This window comes from Eublepharis macularius, chromosome 14, assembly GCF_028583425.1.
Source record: "Eublepharis macularius isolate TG4126 chromosome 14, MPM_Emac_v1.0, whole genome shotgun sequence".
NCBI lineage: Eukaryota > Metazoa > Chordata > Lepidosauria > Squamata > Eublepharidae > Eublepharis > Eublepharis macularius.
The window spans coordinates 70,748,895-70,772,204 of record NC_072803.1 but is presented as its reverse complement, the minus strand read 5'-3'; the positions used below and the strand labels follow the sequence as shown (position 1 = coordinate 70,772,204).

General features: G+C 45.9%; 1 protein-coding gene across 2 annotated transcripts in view; it reads right to left on the bottom strand.

Annotated features, from left to right (window-relative positions):
* The window catches only part of UBAC1 (UBA domain containing 1), a 75,599-nt gene that overhangs the window by 13,993 nt on the left and 38,296 nt on the right, over positions 1-23,310 (bottom strand). The gene's annotated exons all lie outside the window — the stretch shown is intronic.

The following is a 23,310-nucleotide window of genomic DNA, read 5'->3' as shown; positions in this document are numbered from 1 at the left end:
TGGACATGTTCCGGACAACGAGAAGAAAGTTTGGATTTATCCTTTGAGTATACCCGACAACTTAAACAATTGCTGTAAAAGAAAGTAAAGTATCTTTTGTGTTATTGTACATTTACCATATACTGGACTTTGTTCCTACCAGTAGTGCAAAATATATTGGATGGATTCTTTATCTCTTCCCTTGCCTACCTATTATGGTTATTTAATTATGTAATTGGCGTTTTGGAAATAATCATTGTATTTGTTAGTTAATTGACTTGATAGTTCACCTTGCAATTTTCCCCATTAATTAAATTAGTTTTTCTTGCTTTCTCCTCCGCGAGGTTGCTCCCTCCCGTCTTCCTTGGTTCTATTTGGAGGATTTCCCCTGTTGTTGTTATCAGAGTAAATATGGGGGCTGAGTTGGCATCTTGGTATACTGCGGGCTGTGGATCTTGATTCCTACTCGTATCTGACAAAAGGAAAACATTCCCCGAAAATCTTGTTGGTCTTTAAGGTACTACCGGACTCGAATCTTGCCGTTCTACTGCAGATGAGCCAAGCAGACTCTGGTGGCCTTCCTTTGAACTTAGTGGGAGTCAAGTTTAGAGTTTGTGTGACTAAATAATTCTAGTTCCAGAAAGATAAAAAATGTACCTTTAAGTATACAATCATTCAAAACAAGTAACAGCGTACAGTCATGAAGTAAAATACAGCAAGCATCTGAAAAGCTGAAGTTATAAACTTAATTCTCTTTCCTTAAATCTAGATTTTATCCCTATGATGTTAAAGAGGCAAAAGTGTCTTATTGGGTCTGGTTGTTTACGCTTTGTTCATGCCAATTTTACCTTCTTTATCCATCAGGCTGGTCACCCGTCTTTTGATCATCTGCTTGCCTAGGTTTCCCCATGTAGACTTTTCTCTATTTCAAGCATGTCTTCCTTCTCCCCCCGCCCCAAATTAACTTGGTAGAGAAAGGAAAAGACTAGCAAACTACAGAGGCTTCTAAGACTCATCATCACATACATGTTCTCAAACCATACCTGTGCTGGCCAATTTATTGTCTTCCTAGTTGTATTCATTGTCATAAGAATGGTTAATAAGCAAGCCTCCTCAGCTTGGAATTTAGGTAGAAATTTGATAATCCAGAGAGTGTAAAGCCAACATTCCCAGCAAAATATTATTTCCCCACATGAGCTACAAGAAAATTGAACACATTTATAGTCTGGCCAGTACAAGGTGCTTAACAACGCCATCCTATGTAGACTTCGTCCACATGCAGGGGGGAGCTGTTGGCATATAGCCTATTGGCTTCAAAGGGCTTAGGAGGGTGTAACTCTGTTTCATAAGCTGCTAGCTTGTCATGAGTGCAGTGAGCTGAGTGGTTATGGAGGAACAGGACATCAACCACACAAGGATCCAGGCAGACAAAGGGTGCAGCCCCTGTCCACAGTTTCAGTCAATAGGAGAATATCTGGTTTGCTGGTCATGAGGGCCTGAGGCAAGGGCTCACAGGGGACCCACACACCATCCCCCTACACCCAAGGTGTCAGCTATAGTATAACCCAGGGGGCTCCCTACAGCACAAGGGACCTGCACCAAAGCCCCCTTATCCCACCAACTTTTCGGCCAGAGGTGTCCATATTGGGACCACCTGCATGCTCCCATAGAGTTAATATTATGGGCCTGTTAAGTCACTGGGCAGTGAGAAGGTGCCTGTCTCCCACCTTGCTTGGATGTTTGGCCCACCCTCGGCCACTACAGTCTGGTGGAAGAAGCAACCCAGAAAAGTTGCTGGGTTCCAGCCAGGTCAGCATGACAATATATTGCTGGGTCCTGGGCATATGGCAGCATGTCCCCAACATGCTGTGTGTGTGTGGGAGGGGTTGCACAAGCACATCCTCACACCTGATATTGCAAAGCTATGCTCCTATAATGCTGGGTAGCCCAACACACCAACTCTGATTTGGTTCCACCAGTCTTGTGTCCTGACCTTGCCCTTTATCCACATGCAGGGGTAGCTGTTGGCATATAGCCACTGTTGCCCAAATGAGTCCCTCTGTCAGGGCAGTCTTGTGTAGAACTTCTACACTTGTAGAGCTACAGCACTGGTTCTTGGGTAGGAATCATTTGAGTTTACAGTTCCCTGAATGACACAAAAAGTCTCCCAGGGAAGAAAAGAAGAGGGGCATAGATAGAATGTAATTTTATTGTCCTTACCATGATATGGACAGAAAGATAGAGCAAAAAAGGATAGCAGTAGAAGAATATGAAAGTGAACTATAGCAACAACGAAGTAGCAATTTACTTACGGCAATCTAATAAGAACTATTCACTTCTGCATACAGTAGTATTATTTTAAGCTAATACCCAAGTAAAGTTACTTTGTCGTGTCTGTACCCATACATCCATGCCACTCATGAAGTCTTACATGAGTACCTGTACAAAGGTGAGGTTGTTTATCTAGATGACGTGTTGATTTATTCTCCTGATAAAGAATCCCATGTGGAATTGGTCAGAAAGGTGCTGACCACTTTAAAGAATCACAAACTGCCAGTGAAGAAGTCTAAATGTGAGTTCCATAAAGAGGAACTGGATTTTTTAGGGTACTGGGTGTCACATCAAGGACTAAAAATGGACCCGGCAAAAGTCCAAGCCGTGGGTGGGAACTCCCCAAAACAAGAAGGCGGTTACAGTCGTTTCTGGGGTTCGCTAACTTTTACTGACCCTTCATAAAGAACTTTGCTCAAATTGCTCTCCCCTTAACAGACTTGCTAAAAACAAAGGAGAGGGGACTGCAAGGGAAAAAGCCTAGCACTAAGTTGAATTGGACTATAGAATGCCAGGAGGTTTTCAACAAATTGAAAAAGTTGTTTATTTCAGAACTGGTTCTACAGCACCCAGATGAGAACCGAAAGTTTGTGGTCCATGTGGAGGCAAGCAATACTGCCGTGGGGGGTGTTCTATTGCAATTAAATAAAGAAGGAAAATTGTACCCCTGTGCATATATTTCTAAGAAATTCTCTGAGACAGAACACAACTGGAGCGTAAGGGAGAAGGAAGCTTTTGGGGTGAAATTTGCACTCACCACTTGGTGATATTGGTTAGAGGGGGCGAAATTTCCTTTCTGGACTGATCATAAAAACTTAGAACTGATCATAAAAACTTTCTGGACTGATCATAAAAACTTAGAAGCATTACGCACCTCCAGTAAGCTGAACGCCAAACAATTAAGGTGGGCGGAATTCTTTTCCAAGTTCAACTTCACATTGAAGTAACTCTCTGGCCGATAAAATTTCCTAGCGGACGCACTTTCGCACATGCCCCAACACGGCAGCCAGGAAGAGGAGATAATTGATACAGTGTTCGCCCCAGCTCAACTGGGAGGAGCGGTGACGACACGCAGCCAAGCTGCGAAAACACAAAGCAACACAAAACCTGATCTCTCAGAATGGGGAGAGAGGATAAAAGCTGAAACAGAAAGGGAGGAGGGAAATGTGCCCAAAGCCGATCTAGGACAGAAGGGAGATGGCCACTGGTACAGAATGGGCAAATTGTACATCCCAGCCAGTTTAAGAAAGGAAATTTTACAACAATCTCATGACGCCAAACCGGCTGGACATTTTGGATATCTTAAAACCCTACACTTAGTACAAAGACAGTTTTGGTGGCTAGCTTTAAGAAAAAATGTTTCTCAATATGTAGCTTCATGCCCAGTGTGTATAATGGGAAAATCAAGGAGGGAAAATCCCCTGGACTGTTGCAACCCTTAGAAACCCCTCCTAGACCGTGGGCTGTGATTTCAATGGACTTTATCACAGATCTTCCCCCCTGAAGAGGATATACAGTCATTTTAGTAGTGGTGGATTTGTTTTCAAAACAGGCTCATTTTATTCCATGTACTACAATCCCTATAGCCAAGAAACTGGCCAGCCTTTTCATGAAGCACATAGTCAAACTGCATTTGTTTCCTACCAAAGTAACTTTGGGTCGAGGTGTACAATTCGTTGCCAACCTCTGGCGGGAGCTTCTTAAAGTTGCTGGTAATGAACAGGCTCTTAGTTCCGCCCATCATCCTCAACCAACGGACAAACCGAATGCACAAAACAAGTACTAGAACAGTTCTTAAGATGTTACATCAATTATCAACAAGACGACTGGATTTTCTTGATTTTGGAGAATATGCGTATAACAACTCAGTACACTCTTCTACAGAGGCTTCCCCTTTTAAAATAGTACATGGATATGAAGGAAATGCTGAGCCTTTTGCTGCAAACCCTGACTCCCAACAGCCAGGAGTCTTAGGAGAATGGTGGACTAATTTATCCTCCCAGTGGGAAATCATACAAAAGACCGTGGACAAAGCAAAAGAGGACTATAAAAAATTTGCTGACAGAAAATGTTCTGAACAGCGGAAATTACAACCAGGAGATTTTGTGTATATTTCCACCAAGAACATTAAAGGGGAACAACCTAGCAAGAAATTGGGGTGGAGATATTTAGGACCTTTGCCTGTAAAGAAATTAATAAATGAAGTTACTGTGGAAATAGAGCTCCCCAAGAACTTAAGACAAATCCACCCAATATTTCATTTCAGCCTTCTGAAAAAAGCTCCCCCACTTGACCAGTGGCATCCAGACAGAGGAGCCCCTCATCCAATGCTACTAGATGGACAAATTCATTATGAAGTAGAAGAAATTTTGGACTCCAAAGTGAAATACAATAAACTTTTTTATTTAGTGCGCTGGAAAGACTTTGATGAATCTCAACGGGAATGGGTGGAACAATCACATATGAATGCTCCAAAACTAGTATCAAAGTTTCACAAATGCTATCCTGACAAACCTGGCCCTTAAGAGGAGAGGCCATCTTTGGGGAGGCAGAAATGTCATGTCTGTACCCATACATCCATGCCATTGTCTAATGTTGGCCTGATATTTTGAACCATTACTGTTGCTTTACCCCGATGTCATATTGCTAATACCATAACTTGCTTTCACAGGGCCTCTGCAGCTGCAGCTGTCTTATCTAACGCTTTGAAGCTCTCAGTGCTTATGACCTTGTACACTGCTCACTCCCATGAATTACTGTGTTTCAGTTTTAATCTCATGCCTTTTTACGTCTAGACTCAATAGGCAAAATATGTGAGAAGTTCTCAGGACTGGTTTGCGCCAAAAGCTGTTTTTTGCTATTGGGAGGGGGAAAGGAGTAATTGTGCGCTATAATAGATTTTCAGACATCTTGAGTATTCTTGTCAACCTGTTATTACTGCTTAGTTGCTTACCTTGCTTCTAAGTAATCCTATGGACATATCTGTGGAAATAATCTGATTCCTGAAAAAAACCTTTTAACCAAGAACCTGGATTTCTTGCTGTAATGGTACAGGGGTCTATCTGCCATAGCCTGCCGTCCATAGCCTGACATACTTTTCACCCAAAGAATATTTCTCCCATGGCCTTAGTCCAGTCAGATCAAATGAGAGAGAAGAGGTAGATGAAGGGATTGTACAAAACAGGACCAAAAGATACAAAGGGATGAACAGGGAAGGATTTCTGGAATACAAAGAAAGGTAAGGATGCTATAAGGAAAGGCTGGCAGGCTACAGGAATGACTGATGGAGGACAGGGAAGGGAGAAATTGAGAAATGGATGCAAGTAGAAAGATAAGGTGGGCCAATTTCTGAAAGAGAACCAGAACAGGAGAAGAAAAAAGTATACTCTGCCTGTTAGGGTCAGCAGTGATGAAAGACAGCTTGAGACCAGAACCAACTTAAAAACTAAAGGCCATTTTTATGCACCAAGATTTAACAGGGCATGAATAGGGGAAGCCGTGGCAGTGGGCAAAACTGGTGCAGAACTAGGATCTGCAATGGATTGGGACAAAATCCAGGATCTGACTGGACATAGTGAAATCTGGGTTACACTGTAATTGATGAAACTTTAGGATCTGAGACTTCGTTGGTAGGAAGATCAGAATTTCAGCTGTTATTGGATATTTCAAACCTTTTATCGTAAGGGTTACCATTGAGGGATATCTAGGTGACATAATGGGAAGGGGAGCTGTGTCTGTTGGTAAATGCTTGAATTAATTTGGATGTTGGGTATAACTCAAATCTACTGATAATGGACAGAAGGTGTGCTGATGTCCTTTCCTGATTATTTTATTCCATCTTATCTTACCTTATAAGGTAAACATCTTATAGGACGTTTATGAAAGCCTATGAGGTGGCAGCAAAAGTAGAAAAGAGGGATTTCTTTGCTGCTTCCATTGCGTCTGCTAGCTCACGTCCGGCTCAATTATTTCGAACAGTTCGGTCCTTGGTCTCCCTCTCTCAGGGAGACCACCAAATTCTTAATTCAACTATTGGCTGCGAGGCTTTTGCGAGCTATTTTGCGGGCAAAATCTTGTCCCTTCGCCGTGGCCTGCCACCCTCTGTTGATACAGTAAGGGAACTGGAGACCCCTTGGCCGTCTTCTGGGTCGATATTAGACCATTTCAGGCTGCTCTCTCAGGACGATGTTGACAGGATCCTGCAGGGGATGAGGCCAACCACCTGTCCTCTGGACCCCTGCCCATCCTGGCTGGTGACGGCCAGCTCGGAGGGGCTACGGGACCATTTGGAGGCCATTGTTAACATCTCCCTGAGCTCTGGAGTTTTTCCAGGAGTGTTAAAGGAGGCGGTAGTGCGGCCCCTCCTGAAAAAAACATCTTTGGACCCCACCAACCCGTCCAGTTACCGCCCAGTGTTGAACCTCCCGTTCCTGGGCAAGGTGATTGAGCGGGCGGTGGCGGTACAACTGCAGGAATTCCTGAATGATGCTCTAGTCCTGGACCCATTCCAGTCTGGCTTCCGTCCTGGCCATGGGACAGAGACAGCCTTGGTTGCCCTCACAGATGACCTTCGCAGGCATCTGGATCGAGGCGGGTCAGCACTGCTTGTGTTACTTGATCTCACAGCAGCGTTTGACACGGTTGACTATGATTTGTTGGCCAGCCACCTTGCCGACGTGGGGATTAGGGGGACAGCCTTACAGTGGCTGGTCTACTTTCTCCAGGGTCGGGGACAGAGGGTGGCGCTCGGGGGAGATCTATCGCCCCGTCACCCTTTGGTGTGCGGGGTTCCCCAAGGGGGCGATACTCTCCCCGATGTTATTTAACATCTATATGCGCCCCCTCACCCAGTTGGTGCGGAGGTTTGGGCTGGGTTGTCATCAATGCGTGGATGACACCCAGCTTTTTCTGTTGATGGACGGCCGGCCAGACACGGCCCCAGACAATCTGGCTAGAGCTTTGGAGGCTGTGACGGCATGGTTGAAACAGAGCAGGCTGAAATTGAACCAAGTGAAGACAGAGGTCCTGCAGCTGGGACAGGGACTGCCAGATGTTGGGATCCAGCTCCCTGCCCTGGATGGGACACCACTGGCAACTTTGCCAGTGGTGAAGAGTCTGGGTGTGCTCCTGGATGCCTCCCTATCGGTGGAGGCCCAGGTCACGGTGGTTGCGAAGTCTGCATTTTTCCATCTTCGTCAGATCAGGCAACTTGCCCCCTACCTGACGCCCCAGGACCTGGCTACAGTGATCCATGCAACGGTCACCTCCAGGCTAGATTACTGTAACTCACTCTACGCTGGGCTACCCCTGGGCCTGATCCGGAAACTACAACTGGTCCAGAATGCAGCAGCACGGGTCCTGACTGGTATACCTTACCTGTCCTGCGCCAGCTGCACTGGCTTCCGGTTGAATTCCAAATCAGGTTCAAAGTGTTGGTTCTTACCTTTAAAGCCCTGAGCGGGTTGGGACAGGCATATCTTCGGGACCGTCTCTCCCTGTACATTCCCCAGAGATCGCTTCGATCAGCGAATAAATATTTACTTGTGGTCCCCGGCCCTAAGGAAGCCCGCCTCGCTTCAACCAGGGCCAGGGCCTTTTCAGTCCTGGCCCCAGCCTGGTGGAACGCTCTGTCAATGGAAACCCGGGCCCAGCGGGACATATTATCGTTCCGCCGGGCCTGTAAGACAGAGCTGTTCCACCAGGCATTCGGTGATTGAAGGGGGCAGTGCCATGTCGGCCTCCCACCTTTGGGGTGGGGGAGGGTTCTCCCCACCACTGCACTTTGTTAGTTTGTTTTATTGTTTGTATATTGATTTTAGTTCTTGTTTTTATCGATTTTAACTGTTCACCGCCCAGAGACACTGGGGATGGGCAGTATATAAATTGAAATATAAATAAAATAAATAAATAAAATTTGTGAATGAGATGCTGAAAAGGTTGGTCCTGCAAACATGGGGTGCTGCTCATTGTCATGGCTTGAGAAGTTTTTAGAGAACCACACAGAAGAGCTTGGATACATGCACATCTAGCATTCACATGGCAGCCAAGCTAGTTCCTCTTTAAAGCAACTGGGGAAATACATGCCTTAACTCACCTCTTCAATAGCCCCTTTTAATAATAAGGCTGATAACTCTGAAACTACCCCCGGTTGAGGCGTCTGAGAAAACAGGAAGCTGGAGACCAGGCCACTGAACAAACTCAATTTTATAACCAAACTGAACCAACTGTAACACCCAAACATCTGAGATAATGCTACACCAGTAAGAAAATAGGGGTCAGGTCCCTGTAATTGTCAGAACTGTTTTTGGGAATGTCCCGATTCTTTGGGTTGGTGCTGGTTATTCCCTTGCCTATTCTTATTGCCCTGCCTCCTCCTCTGGAAGGCAGACTGTGGGCTTTGATAATGGCGATGAGGCTGGAATCCATACCCATAATAAGGGTGGTATCGCTGTGGTTTTTTTTTAAAGATTTTTTATTCTTTTTATTAACTACATTAACTAACAATACAAAGGAAAGAAAGGGGAACAAGGGAAGGAAAGAAAAAAAAACCAACAACAACATATAACAACTACACTACACAGAATGCTTTCCCTTCATACTGCCATTATTTAAAAAAAATTAAAGCTTTGTATAGTATTGATGGAGTGGTTGACCTTACAAAATGCAAATTACAATTCAAATTAATTAAGTTTTCCTCCCCTTCCTGGGTCCCGGACGCAGTTCTCTCTGAGCAACTGCAGCCGCAGTGCTCGTTTCCTCCCCCCCCCAGACTTCTCCTTTTCTTCTTGCTTGGTGCGCTGAAATTCCGGATTTTTGTCCTCAAAATCCCTTAGTTGATCTTCTGATAATATCTTGTAAGCTTGATCTTTGTAACTGAACCAGATTCCTTCTGGAAATAGCCATTTGTACTTTATTCCACGTTCCCTCAGAAGAGCTGCGAGCTTTTTATACTTAAAACGTCTTTTCCGAACTAAAAATGGGACGTCTTTCAGTATCTTAACTTTGTTACCCAAAAAGTCCAGATCCGCGTTATATGAATTGTATAGGATAGTGTCTCGGATCCTTCTAGATGAAAAATCAATGATGATCTCGCAAGGCAGCTGACGCTTCGTTGCATATTTTGAAGAAGCCCGGCGGACTTCCAAAATGGCGCTTTTAACCTCTTATTTAGTTGCCTTCGCGGGTGTCGCCAATAGTTCCGAGACCAGACCCCATAAATCCTCATTTTCCTCCTCTTTCACGTTCTGGAGGCGCAAAATTGTCTGTGTTCGTTCCACTTGTAGCCCGATCAGCTGGTTCTCCACCAGCTTTAACTCTTTATTCGTAGCCTTCACGAGTGACGCACTTTCCCGAGCAGACTTCTCTGCCCCCCCCGCTGCTTCCTTAATGGTTTTCACTTCGCTCTCAATTAAGTCCACCCTTTGATCTGTTTCGTTCAGCTTGTCAACAAAGGGTTTTATGGCTTCGATAACCGCCCTCCGCACCAATGCCTCGAGCGACTCTCCCTTCCCCTGCAGGGCAGCCGAGATTGACTTGCCCAGAGCGGGACTTTGTTTTTTCGCTGCCATTTTAGGGGGGGGGGGGACCGCCAGCCAGATTCTGAAACTCAGCGAAGGGGAAGAACGAGCCTTCTTAGCTTCAGATCCCACCACTCCTTCGCGTGTGCTTGTAATAACAGAAGGGATTCGCTTACTTACAGGCTTCCGCCTAGTTCTGCTCTTTGCCGTTTTCCATGGCCTGGCAGCACTCGAGGCGCCGCGCACGTCTGCCGGCCTCCATAGGGACAAACGGGCAATTTACCCCCCCGCACTGATTTTCGGGGGGGCTCTTCCCGCAGCATCCCGGACCCTGCCTCCCTCACTGGGAGTCTTGGGGGCTAATCTTCGCAGATCAGCCACCCGGTCAGGGTGCTTGGGCGCTTCCTCCCGGACCTGCGGAGAGGAGCGTCCGACATGGCCGAGAAAACGAAACCGAATCAGGGTGGTATCGCTGTTGACGGCTTTTAGTATACGGTCTGTACTGAGTGCGACCAGGCTGATGTTGGTGCAAGACACCATAAGATTGAGCTGTCAACCTATCTTTACGTTTCTTCAAAAGATACTCATCTGTTCTATCGGAGAACAGGTTCTGTCCTTCGAAGGGGAGATCTTCCACTTTGGACCTTGTCTCCAGTGGTAAGGCAGTGGTTCTCAACCAAGAGAATCTGTGTAACACAAGAGCAGACAGGAGTGCCCTGGTAGAGGTGTCTGCCATGTTCCTGCTTACAGTAATCTGGTGACGAGATAAGCGAACAGCCTCCTCTTGAATAACTCTAAGGAAGACTCTGATCCTCTGGTAACTGAGGTACAAATGTTGCCATCTTTGTCCATAACAACAGTTGATAGGCGGCCATCATTGCCGCATAATTGGCAATTTTAATGCCAAATGCAGTTGATGTATACACCTTCCTGGCCAGAGAATCGATCTTCCTACTGTCCTTATCTGATGGGACCGACAAGGATCCTCGCTTGGGTTTCGCTTGCATGTCCTCCGTAACAAGAGAGGAAGGAGGTGGGTGGAGCGAAAGGAACGGACACTGTTCATCCTTGACTCTATACAGATTTCCTATTTTCTTGATTGTGTCAGGAGTAGAGGCAGCTTTCAGGTTTAACCCTGAAAGGAGTTCCACGAAGCCTTCGATCATGGGGAAGGCAATTGTCGGAGTCGACCCAGAATACAGGTGTTTTAGGACCTTATCCTTCGACCGTGGTTCCGAAGAAGCCACCTCAATGTCTAGCACCTTCGCCATTCTTTGAATAAGTTCACTGTAGGTGCGAAAATCCTTAGTCAGAGAAGCTTCCTCCGATGGACCAATCACTCCATCAGGTGAATCCGAAGGAGGGGAGTCATAAGGGATGCTAAACTTTAAGCTGCCAAGACACCTACGCTTCCCAACAAACCTTGAGGTAAGAGAACAAGTTTAGCATTTACAGAGCAGCAGAAAGGGGAAGGGAAATTCAGGCGCCTGTATTTCCCTTCCTGCTGCTCTGTAAATGCTAAACTTTAAGCTTCCAGGATGCCTACAGATCCTGGCAAACCTTGAGGTAAGAGAACACGTGCTGAATCTAGGTATGTCTTCTCGTGTGTTTTGGCTCATAGAATCAGCACTGCTGACAGAGGACCATCTAGTCTCTGCTTAAAATCTGCAGAAGACGGAGATGTCATTACCTCCTGTGGAGACCTGTTCCAGTGAGGAACTGCTCTGTCAGGAAGTTCTTCCCAATGATTAGCCAAAACTCTTTTTGGTTTAATCTTAACCCGTTGGTTCCGGTTCGACCCTCTGGGGTGACAGAAAACAACTTCACTCCATCCTCTATGTGGCAGGCCTTCAACTATTTGAAGGTGACTATCATATCACCTCTCAGTCGTCTCCTCTCCAGGCTAACCACACCGAGCTCTTTCAACCTTTCCTCATAGGACTTGGTCTCCAGACCCCTCACCATCTTTGTTGCCCTCCTCTGGACACGTTCCAGCGAATGATCATCCTTCTTAAATTATGGGTCCCTAAACTGAACACAGTACTCCCAGTGAGGTCTAATCAGAGCAGAGCAAAGTGATATCATCTCCTTACATGGTCTGGACCCTACTTGGGCTTGGAATTGGGCTGGGAGCAAAGAGGAAACCAGTGCAATCGACACAACACTGGAGTGCTATATTCAAAGCAGCTGACCTGACAGGAGTTTCACGGTTGCATTTGATACTAATTGAAGCTTCTGAGTTGTGTTCAAAAGCAGCCTCCATGTAGAGCACCTTATAGTAGTCCAATCTGAAGGTTACAGTAGCACGGACCACCATAGCTAGGTCTACAGTGTAAATCAGGGGGCAAGCTTGCAAGCAAGCTCCAGCAACAGTAACAACCTGTTCATCCATCAACAAAGACAATGCTGGGTCCAAGAGCTCCCCCCCAAATCTTAACGTCTTCTATCAAAGGCAGCTTAACCCCACTTGGAATAAGGCCCCCTCCTCTTCTGCAGCCACCAGCAGCCACTATGTGCGAGGCCTCATACCAGCCAAGAGACAATGGAGGTTGTGCATGGAGGGAGAAAGGCAGTGGCTGTCATGGCCATCTGTGCTGGGGAGGGTGAATCAGGGTACTGTGGATGGGGTGGCCATTCAAGTGGAGAAGCAGTTCCTGGACACTTCCTCATGCTGCTTTTTGAACTTTGACTTGGTGGAGGCGGGGGAGGATCTTGGGGACAGGCAGGCACTGTCCTGGCAGCGGCAACAACCACTCCAGTGGGGAGGGCATACAGAAAGTTGGTCCACATTCCCCACAGCAAGTCTGGAGCCTTCTAAATGCACTGGTGGCCATGTGAGCAGTGATCAAGCAGAAGGGGATCCACACTGGCCCGATATGGCAGGCTGGGGCACAGCCCTTCTCCCAAATCCAGAGGCAGCAGCTGGGGCAGCCCTTCTCCCAAATCCAGCAGACTGGTCCTGAACAGCCACTGGGACTGGTGTGCTGCTGTGCAGAGTCAGACCGTAGCAGACTGCACATATCACACAACGGTTGTGGGAAATTCCAGGGCTGTCTCTAAGCTCCCTGGCCTATTAGAACTGGTACAGGGCAACTAGCAGTTAGAAGCCAGCAATGCAGCTGTGATTAGAACGGGGCTGCTGGTGTCTGCTTATTCAAACTGTAATTCCATCCCATGCAATTTATTATGGTATTTGGTCTCTTAGCTTAAAGCAATTGTTTGTACTCCATAACTGATGAAGGCACAGATCACACTTCAAGGAGGGCAGTTTCTCAAAGTGTGATCCATGCTATACATCCTTCAGTCTGCTCTAATGAAACCCGCCTCCTCTAACATTGCAGTTCCATCATTTGGGGAAAATAATGCTCCTGGATTCCTTAAGTAGCTGCTAACTGAGAGAAATATTTAAAAGGGGGCAGGTTGGGAGGCCAAAACAGCCCCACCCCTCCTGACACAGTATCGCTTCACCTGATGGAGGGACAGAATGGGTGGGGAAAAGGCATGGCCACGTTCCTCCTTAACAGCCATGGTGGGGTACTGCTGGAGAAGAGAATCATCCTGATGTTTTGCCTGTCCAGGTGCAGTACAACTGACACGGACTTGACAGTTGGAGGGAAGCCATAGAAAAGGCTTTGTGTCCATGGAATTTGGAATGCATCTCCTAGTGAATTGTTGTCCATCCCAGCTAGGGAACAGAAGAGCCTGGCCTTCGCATTGAGGTGTGTGGCAAAGAGGTCCACAGCTGTGCAAAGAACACAACAGCAGTAGAGTCCCACAAACGTCATGGGGGGAATGGAAGGAGCACTCAAAAAGCACTCCCCCCAGCACCCCCATCCGCATGCCAACTGTGCCCCCCCAGCACCCCCCCTAGCTTCTGCGTGGCACTGGCTTTCCCCTAAATACCACCTCAGCCTTGGGACAGGCTGACTGACTGAAGTTTTAGCACATGCCCTCCATCCCAGCCTCCTTACCTATCTCCTTTGGCAAGGCTGGGACCTGCATTGGGCCCAGTGGTGGTGTGGGTGGAACCAAAGCCTGGGTCCAGCGCCAGATGGTCCCCATCCTTTATTGCCATCAGACCCTCCCAGGTTCCACTGCCAATGGAGGAGGAATTGTGTTTTCTGCACATGCACACCTTAATGTGGTCAGGGGGTCTGAATGTGTCAATATAGCTGTGAGCAATGCCATCAGGAGCATAGGCTTGGTCAAGAGCCAGTTTGGAGTAGTGGTTAAGAGAGTGGGACTCTAATCTGGAGAGCAGGGTTTGATGCCCCACTCCTCCACTTGAAGCCAGCTGGGTGACCTTGGCCCAGTCACAGCTTCTCAGCTCTCTCAGCCCCACCCACCTCACAGGGTGTTCTGTTGTGGGGATAATAATATACTTTATAAACCACTCTGAGTGGGCATTATGTTGTCCTGAAGGGCAGTATATAAATCTAATGTTATTGTAATATTGTTATTATGAAGAGTCTAAACTCCTGGAAGAGTCACTCAAGGCAGAATGGTCAAAGCTGAGACACCAGACTAAGATGCATCCATCCCCTTCAGGAATCATCGGTCACATCAGTAGAAGAGAATATTCCAATGGTGATGGGAGTGGAGGAATCCTTGGAGGCTAGCTACTGGGCAGCAGCAGTGGTGGAAGGCGAGACTGGCGAAGGATCTTTCACAGACAACAGCAATGTCACTTCAGCTAACCCTGGTTAGTACTGCACAGAAGAAGGCAATGGTAAATGATTTCTGCTAATCTCTCACCTTGAAAACCCTATGATGATACAATCCAAAATGAAAGAAGATATAGTGCTGGAAGACAGGACCCCCAGGTCAGACGGCACTCAATTGGCTACTGGGGAAGAGCCAAGGACAAGTACGAATAGCACTATTCTTATTGATGGGACTGGATTAAATCTATTTGAAATTAAATACATTTGAAATTAAATATATTTGAAAATCTATCATGATGGGGTGAGGGGATGGATTCAGCATTGCTAGCAAATTTCCATTCAAGCTCAGTTCAGGACAGGCGCCAACAGAATGAAAAGAGAGTGCTAGAGCATCTGGACAACACCTGTCCACTCGAGCTTATGGATGCCAAACAATGGCAGGCTCTATGGGAGCCATTCACAGGGATCCAGTAGTGCTTTTGTGGTTCCAAAGACTGACAAAAGCAATGCAAAAGACAGTGGATTATATCCGGCCCTTAGGACAGACACCAGCCCCATGGTTCACCATGGAGCTGGCTGACTTAAAGAGGGTTGGAAGACATTTAGAAAAGTGCTGGAGAAAAACTCACGCAGAAACAGATAGAACATGCTACAGAACCCACTGAAGCAGAAATGAAAGCTGCAAACAAATGTTATTTTCCGGCAACTGTTGCATCAGCTAGTTCACAACCGTCCCAATTGTTTAAGATATCCAGACGCCTCCTAACCACTAAATATGAACCTTTACAGTCCCAAGAACAGACAATTAACTGTGAGGCCTTTGCTAAGTTTTTTGCTGATAAAATAGCACGAATAAACTCCGGTCTAGCTGCTAGCTGCAATGCAAGCGAGATAGAAGAAATGACAAATACACAATCCAGCTTACATTTGGACTGCTTTGAACCAATCACTATGAACCAATCACTATGACAAGCTCTTGATGTCTATGAAAACCACTACTTGTGTGTTCGATCCCTGCCCATCCTGGCTGTTAACCTCAAGTAAGGACCACATAAGTGAGGTCTATTGTAAATGTAACTGAGGTCTATTGTAAATCAATCGCTAACTCAGGGCAGCTTTCCCCGACAGCTCAAACAGGCGGTTATTCATCCGCTACTTGAAAAACCATCCCTAGACAAAAATGACGTGTCCAATTATCATCCAGTTTCTAATCTGCCCTTTCTGGGCAAATTGATTGGGAGAGCAGTAGCTGACCAACTCCAGACCTTGGATAACTCTAGTGCTCTGGACCCTTTCCAGTCAGGCTTCGGACCAGGGCGTGGGACAGAGACAGCACTAGTAGCATTAGTGGATGATCTCTGTCTGAATATAGACAAAGGCCATGCCTCCTTACTGCTTCTATTGGATCTGTCTGCAGCCTTTGATACAGTAGACCATGTCATCCTGATGAGGCATTTAGAAACAGAAGTGGGCATCAAAGGATGTGCCCTGGGCTGGTTTAAATAGTTTCTCTTGGAGCGGACTCAAAGGGTTGCAGTTGGAGATCAGCTATCTCTAGAATGGGAACTATCTTGTGGGGTTCCGCAGGGCACAATCTTATCTTCCATGTTATTCAACCTCTACATAAAACCTTTAGGAGAACTCATTCGCAGCTATGGAGTTGGATGTCATCAATATGCAGATGACACCCAACTCTATATCTCGCTATCCAGGTCCCCACAGGATGCAGTGGAAATCTTAGATCGCTGCCTGACAGCCGTGGTGAAATGGTTGAAAAACAACAAATGGAAATTGAACCCAGGCAAAACTAAAGTGATGCTTGTTGGGAAAGCAGAGATCTTGAAGGACTCTTGATTGAGTTCGTCTGACCTTTGCAGACTCCAAGGTTTTGTTATCTACTACTGTTGTTCTGTTAGTTGTGTTTGCAGTTATAGTAGTGCTTGGTAAGTTTACTTTTGGTTTCCCAGAGAAATTAGTTTTGATTTGAATAGTGGACTTGTGAGTTAGGTAGGATAGTGGTAGGCTTCTCTCATTGACTAATATTTGCCCTCTAAAATAAATTGTTAGGGAACGAAGGGTAGTTTCCCCCATTAAATAGGCTTCTGTAGGAGAAGAATCAGTAAGAGTTAGGTTGGGTTCTGTTCAAATATAAATAGGCTACCCAGTAGTAGTCCCTTAAATAACATTTCCCTGTCCACCTCTAGCACCCTTGGAGCCAGGCCGGGCACATTTTTTTGTAACAGGCTTTCCCTTAACTTGAGGTTTCGAGGCCTCGGCAGCTTCTCCAAGGGCATCAGCTATGGGTTCCCTTTTGGCCAGGGCAGCCTACACGTGGGCCTCAGACCTGGCAGCAACAGGTAGTGAGGTGCCAAAAGAGTTTAAAGACCAGGTTAAAAAGACAGCCTTGGCCACAGCCTTTGCAGCTGATGCCACCCTAGATGCCTTCCAGATGTTGTCCAGAGCCATGGGTTTGAATGTCACGGCCAGACGCAAAACTTGGCTCAGAAACTGGGATGCAGACCCATCCACTCATTCCAAGGTGGTGGTGATACCCTTTACTGGAGCCAAATTATTTGGAGAGGCCCGAGATAAATACTTGGTGGAGGATGAAAAGAAGAAAAAGGTCCTATCATCAAAAAGGAAGGAATCAAAAAACAGGCACAGCAGTCCTTTTGCGACCCCAAGCGATCCCTATGCTCAGGAGTATCCAGACAGCTCAAAGGATGCTGGCAACCCAGAAACCGAACACAGAATAGATCCTTCTCATTTTGGAAAGGCCTATAAACCAAGGGACAGAAGAAAGGACGTTCAGCACGACTACAACCATCACACAAAGAGTGTACAAATCGGGGGCCATGTACAAGATTATGCAACAACATGGCATAAGATAATCACAGACAAATGGGTTCTGGACACCATAACTTCAGGATACTCCCTGGAGTTTGATTCTGTACTGCCAAGACACTTCCTACAGCTCCCAAGAAACCCAGTAAAACAAAAACATCTGATGATAAAGAAAGCCATTCAGCACGTATTAGATATAAAGGCTATAGGACGGGTTCCTTCACAGTACACAAAAAGAGATGTGTATTCAGTATTTTTCATCATACCAAAGAAGAATGGGGATGTAAGAGCCATCCTGGACCTAAAATGGCTGAACCGTTATGTCAAGACTCACAAATGCAGGATGGAGATGATGAAGGCTATTTATTGTAGGGTCTATTGAAAAAGGGGACTACTTCGCCTCGGTAGATCTATTAGAGGCCTACTTACACGTTCCCATAAAGGAAACACACCGGAAGTACCTTCGCTTTGCGTACAACTGTCAAGTAGAAAAATTCTTCTCAAGAAGAAAAGACAAACAGGCAATCGGTCCTGAATATGGACTGGACCCGAGAACTACTATATGCCTTCCCACTGATACAACTTTTAAACTGTTAAACAAGGTGCTACAGAAAGTGGTGGAGCAGCAGGCAGAAGTGATCCTGATAGCCCCCTTCTGGCCAAGGAGAGCATGGTTTCAGGAACTGAGGAGGTTATCAGGTCTGGAACCACGGCAGCTACCACGGAGGAAGGACCTAGTGATACAAGGAGAAATAAGGCATCCAAACCCAGCAGCACTCACAGCCTGGAGATTGAGCGCCAGCAGTTGAAGGAGTTAGGTTACACAGGGGGAGTGAGCCACACTACACTGGCATTCAGAAAACACTCAACCAACAAGAGCAATGACAACACATGGCAGACAGTCCAAGACTGATGTGGGGGGAAAGGGGCTGACCACCTAACAACATCAGTGAAAGAGATACTCCTGTTTCTTCAGGATGGGCTAGATAAGGGGCTCAGTACTAGCACATTAAAACAACAGGTAGCGGCAATCTCTGCCATGAGCAAGTAAGGGAGTGTCTCTTACTCAACATCCACACATAAAAAAGTTCCTGAGAGGAATGGCTTTGATAAATCCTCCTCAGATACACAGGTTCCCAATGTGGAATCTTAATGTGGTACTATCAGCACTTACAAAGGAAACATTTGAACCCATGGCGTCATGCCCATTAAAGGAGCTGATGCTCAAGACTGTCTTCTTAGTGGGCATCACCTCAGCAAGAAGGGTGTCTGAAATAAGGGCCTCATTAGTAGACAAGGAACTCTGTATATTCCATAATGATAAGGTAGTATTAAGGCCAAATCCTTCATTTATACTGAAGATAAATTCCACGTACCACAGGGGAGAAGATATAATTTTGCCATCCTTTTGCCCTAACCCAAAACACAGGAGGGAAAAGGAATGGCACTGCTTAGACGTAAGAAGGGCACTGAGTTACTACATGGATAGAACAAAGCTAATACGCAAGTCAGAGAGCACGTTTGTATCATTTAGGAAGTGCTCTCTGGGACAACAGGTATGTATCTACATCCGCAATAAGTAAATGGATTAGAGAATGTATCATCATGGCTTATAAGTCCAGGCAATTAGAACCACTGACAGGCATCACAGCACATTCGCTCAGGGGAGCAGCCACTTTGGCAGCATATAGATCCTTCCCATCTCCGGAACTGACATGCAAAGCAGCAACATGGAAGTCAGCACATTCCCCCAAGCACTATAGGATAGACAAGATAGCATCGGCAGAAGCTGCCTTTGGAAGGAGGGTGCTACAGCACGCTCTGTAAGACTGCTGGACTCAAGACCCGCCCTGAAGGACACTGCTTTTATATGTCCCAGATAGTTTAGGACTGTCCCACTCTCTTGGACCACCAGAGAATGGAAGATTTAAATCATCACTTACCTTGAGGCTTCCTTTCTCGGTGGTCCAGAAGTGGGACAGTCCTACCCACCCCAAGAGTAAAGAATAGTAAAAATACTGAAGGTAGTCAGACCATTTATGTTAAGAACAAGGCAGTACAAGTTGGTGAATTAGAAGGAATACATGTTTACACGTAGTTAATATTTCCTAGTGTTCCAGTTAAGACTATTAGGTGCAGTAAGAAGCAGAGGGGCAGAAATTCAACTTCGATGGCTCAAACAGTGGCGCAAGGCTTAGAAACGAACTGACCAACCAAGGACGAGCCCCTCCCCTCCAGGATCAATTGAAACAACCGACCCTGCTTTGGAGAGGAGGAGCTATCCTGGACAGTTCAGGACTGTCCGACTCCCATACCACCAAGAAAGGAAGCTTCATAATAAGTGATTATTTAAATCTTCCATTACTTTCCCTTTCTCAATCAGAATATCTAATTCTCAATGTGGCCAAATTTGTGGATACTTAAATCTAGAGACTGCAGACATCAACAGACAACATATCTTTCTATAAACCTAAGAAAAGCTCAAGTTTGCAGAAAGACCTGAAATCTAAAAAAAAAAAATACTAGGAGGTTTAAAAAATAAACCTGAAGCAGCACCTGTTGCTTTAAGAAATAACAATAACAACATTCAATTTATAGACTGCCCTTCAGAACAATGTCACTCTCTGAGTGGTTTACAAAGTGTGTTACTGTCCTCACAACAATCACCCTGTGAGGTGGGTGGGGCTGAGAGAGCTCTGAGAGAGGTGTGACAGACCCAAGGCCACCCAGCTGGTTTCAAGTGGAGGAGTGGGGAATCAGACCTGGCTCTCCAGGTTAGAGTCCTGCCGCTGATATCCACTACACTACCCTCTGTGGCCACTGCTAGGCAACCACAACAGTATTCCCAGTTGAAGCTTTGTTTTCTGTCAGTTAAAGGCAGGGGGAGGGTGCAGGACCCTTTTCAGGGCTGTTTTGACTTCTGAGGAACAATATACTGGGGCCAGGTTGACCAGCAACCACTGAACAACTTGCTACCATCCAACTTACACGACCTCACCCAGGCCTGGTTGCTTTGTACTGTTCAACAGGAGCCACCACACAAAAGCCACATAAAGGGTTTCAGAGCAGGATCTGTCAGACCCAGGTTCAAATCCCCACTCTGTGATGGAAGCTTCCTGGGTGATATTGGGCCAGTCACACACTCTCAGTCAAAATGGAAGATAATTATTGAAGCTGCTTTGGGTCCCCATTATGGAAAAAGGCAAAGTATAAACGCAGTAAATAAATAATATAGCCAAAGATGGGTGGGTGGATAAATTTAGGTTGGTTGGTGGATGAGAAGGAAAAGGAAGCAGGGAAAGGTGAGGATATGGGAGTTGCCAGGAGGAGGTAAAAGTTAATAGCATTAAAGTTGCTGGAAATCTCCTGGAATTACAAATCCTCTCTGGATAACAGAGAACAGTTTCCCTGGAGAAAAGTGGCTGCTTGGATGCGAGACTGCACGGCAGTCCTCCTGCTCCCAACGCCTGCCTTTCCCAGGCTCCACTCACCAATCTCCAGAAATTTCCCAATCTGGAGTAGCAACCCTGAATAGTGTGGGATGGGGGATACGGGAGAAAGCGAGGCGCCCCTTTTAGTTGGCACCACATAACTTGGCCAGACTTTTCCTAGGGAGAAGCTTCTAGGGGCAGGGAAGGAGGCAAAGCTGAAGATGGGGCGGGGGGGGGGGCAACAAAAGGAGGTTGGGTGGTGGATGGGAAGGAGAGGAGGCAGGAAAGGGCAGAGAGGCTCTGGGGATTCAGGGAAGGGAAAGAGGAAAGGGGGGGGTCACAGCAAGTAATTGCATCTCCTCTGCTTGTTCCTTCTAAATTCTAAGCTGCAGAGGTTTGCTGAATAGCCACACGGTTGTGGTAATGAACGCAACAAAAGAACAAAGGAGACCCAGGGCAGGTGTGGCCTTAGAGCACAGGACGCAGGTGAGCAATTCAGGATGGGCTTGCATTCCCCTTGAAGGAACAACTGCAGAGTTTGGGGATGCTCTTGAACCCAGGCCTACTGCTGGAGAACCCTTTGCTAGCTTTGATCGGCTATTCAGCTGCAGCCTTTCCTGGATAGGGGAGATCTGGCCACTGTGCTGCATACTCTACTATTCCTTCAGTGATCGCTCCTTCCTGCTCTACATTTTAATTGTTTTTAATGCATATGTTATTTTATTGTGTGTGTATTTTAATGTGATTTTAATGATGTGTTTTTGTTTGATTTTAATAGTTTTCAAGATATGTGATTTTATTGTACATGTTTTAAATTTGTTAGCTGTCTTGATGGTCCTGATAAATTCTGTAAATAAACAAACAACGATGAGCTTTAAACCTTCAGAGTTACTAGAATTTGCTGGCCTTTCCCCTGTTCCCTTCTTGTGGAACTTCCAGCGGGAGGGGTGCAGGGGGCTTCTGTGAAGAAGGGAGTCCCCCCCCCCCTTTAAGGAGCGCAGATCACCCAGAAACGTACATCTTAGGGACTTCCAAGGAGACAGGCACACAAAAAAACACCTAGTCTAAAGAGAGATGGACCAGCAAGATGGAGAAGGCAGGCAAAACCAGCATGAAAGGAACGTGAACAACGTACCAAACTATGAAGAGGTTTCCACTGATCTCTTTAACATCCCAGGGATGGATATAGATACAGGGGAACAGCTACACCTATTTGAGTTTTTCTATGCTCATATGCTCTAGTATTTTGCAGCTCACCTGTATGGCTTTTACTTGCTGTGACCGATGATTGCTTATATACATAAAGGTAAAATTTTTCATTTTCTCAATTCTGAATTGTTTTGCAAACCCTAAATTTGGCTCATGCCTACTAAAGTTCAGAGGACAGCTGCTTATCTCTGATAATACCTCAGGTGTGAAATTTCTAAGGTTTCCTAATTTCCAAGTTGGACATGGCATCTGAGAAGAGATACTGGATTTGAAACAGAGAATCTTACTGTAAGCCATGGGAATGTAATGCTTCCACTGGCCTGCTCAAGGCAGCACAAGAGTAAAATCTTTTTGTGTGAAAGAAATGTTTAGGACAGAGCTAGAGAGAAGAACTCCTTAAAGGGCCAAATGAGAAAATCCTTCATCCCTTGTGGAAAAAAACAGGTAACTATAGGATCTGTTTCACGACAATGGCTAGTTCAACGACAGTTTCCCTTAAGGCTCAGTGTTATTCCAGTGTTATTTAACTTCTATATGAAGCTGCTGGGAGAAATAACTCAGGGCTTTGGAGTTGCATGTCATCAGTCAGACAATATTCAGCTCTGTTCAACATACAGGTCAGGCTGTTTTAATCCCGACTGGAAGTAAACACAGACAAGACAGCTGGAATGCCGGGCAGCAATCCCAGAGCTCAAGGGAGTTTGTTACACCTGCGATGTGGGCAAGCCGTCCTCCATCAGAGACGGCTTTGGAGTTCTTCTGGTAAGTGCAGCGGCCTATAAAGGCTGCCAAATGCACCCATCTTGGGTGGCTTTGGGCAGCTGAGAGGCAGCTCTCAAGCACTATTTTCTGACTGCAAGATTCGGGTCCAGGGGCGCCCTGAAGACCAATGAGATTTCCATTTTGTTTTTATAAACGTTTTAAATTGCATTTTTCTTTTAGATAGTTTATACCTTTGGGTTGGATCTAGACTAAATGTTCAGCTGGAATTATTACCATCAAGCCCCTGTTATTCTTGCCATTTAAATGGTCTTTTTATTTTGAGTTCTCATCCATACTATTATAGCTCATCGGTTATTCTGCGAGCATTTTTAAAGTATGTCTTATTTTAAAAATTTATATTTTCCTCAATGGTACATTATCCTTAGTGCTTTCAACTGATTATGAAGGCAGAAAATATGTTAGAGTCCAAACATCACACACAGAACAAGGGCTTTTTGGCTCTCCTCTTCCAGACCCATGAACATCCCCCAAAGTCCCCATGTTTGGGGTGCTCGCTGGGGCAGCACAATTTGAAGTGCAAAGGAAGAAAAACTGGACCCTGCAATACATGCA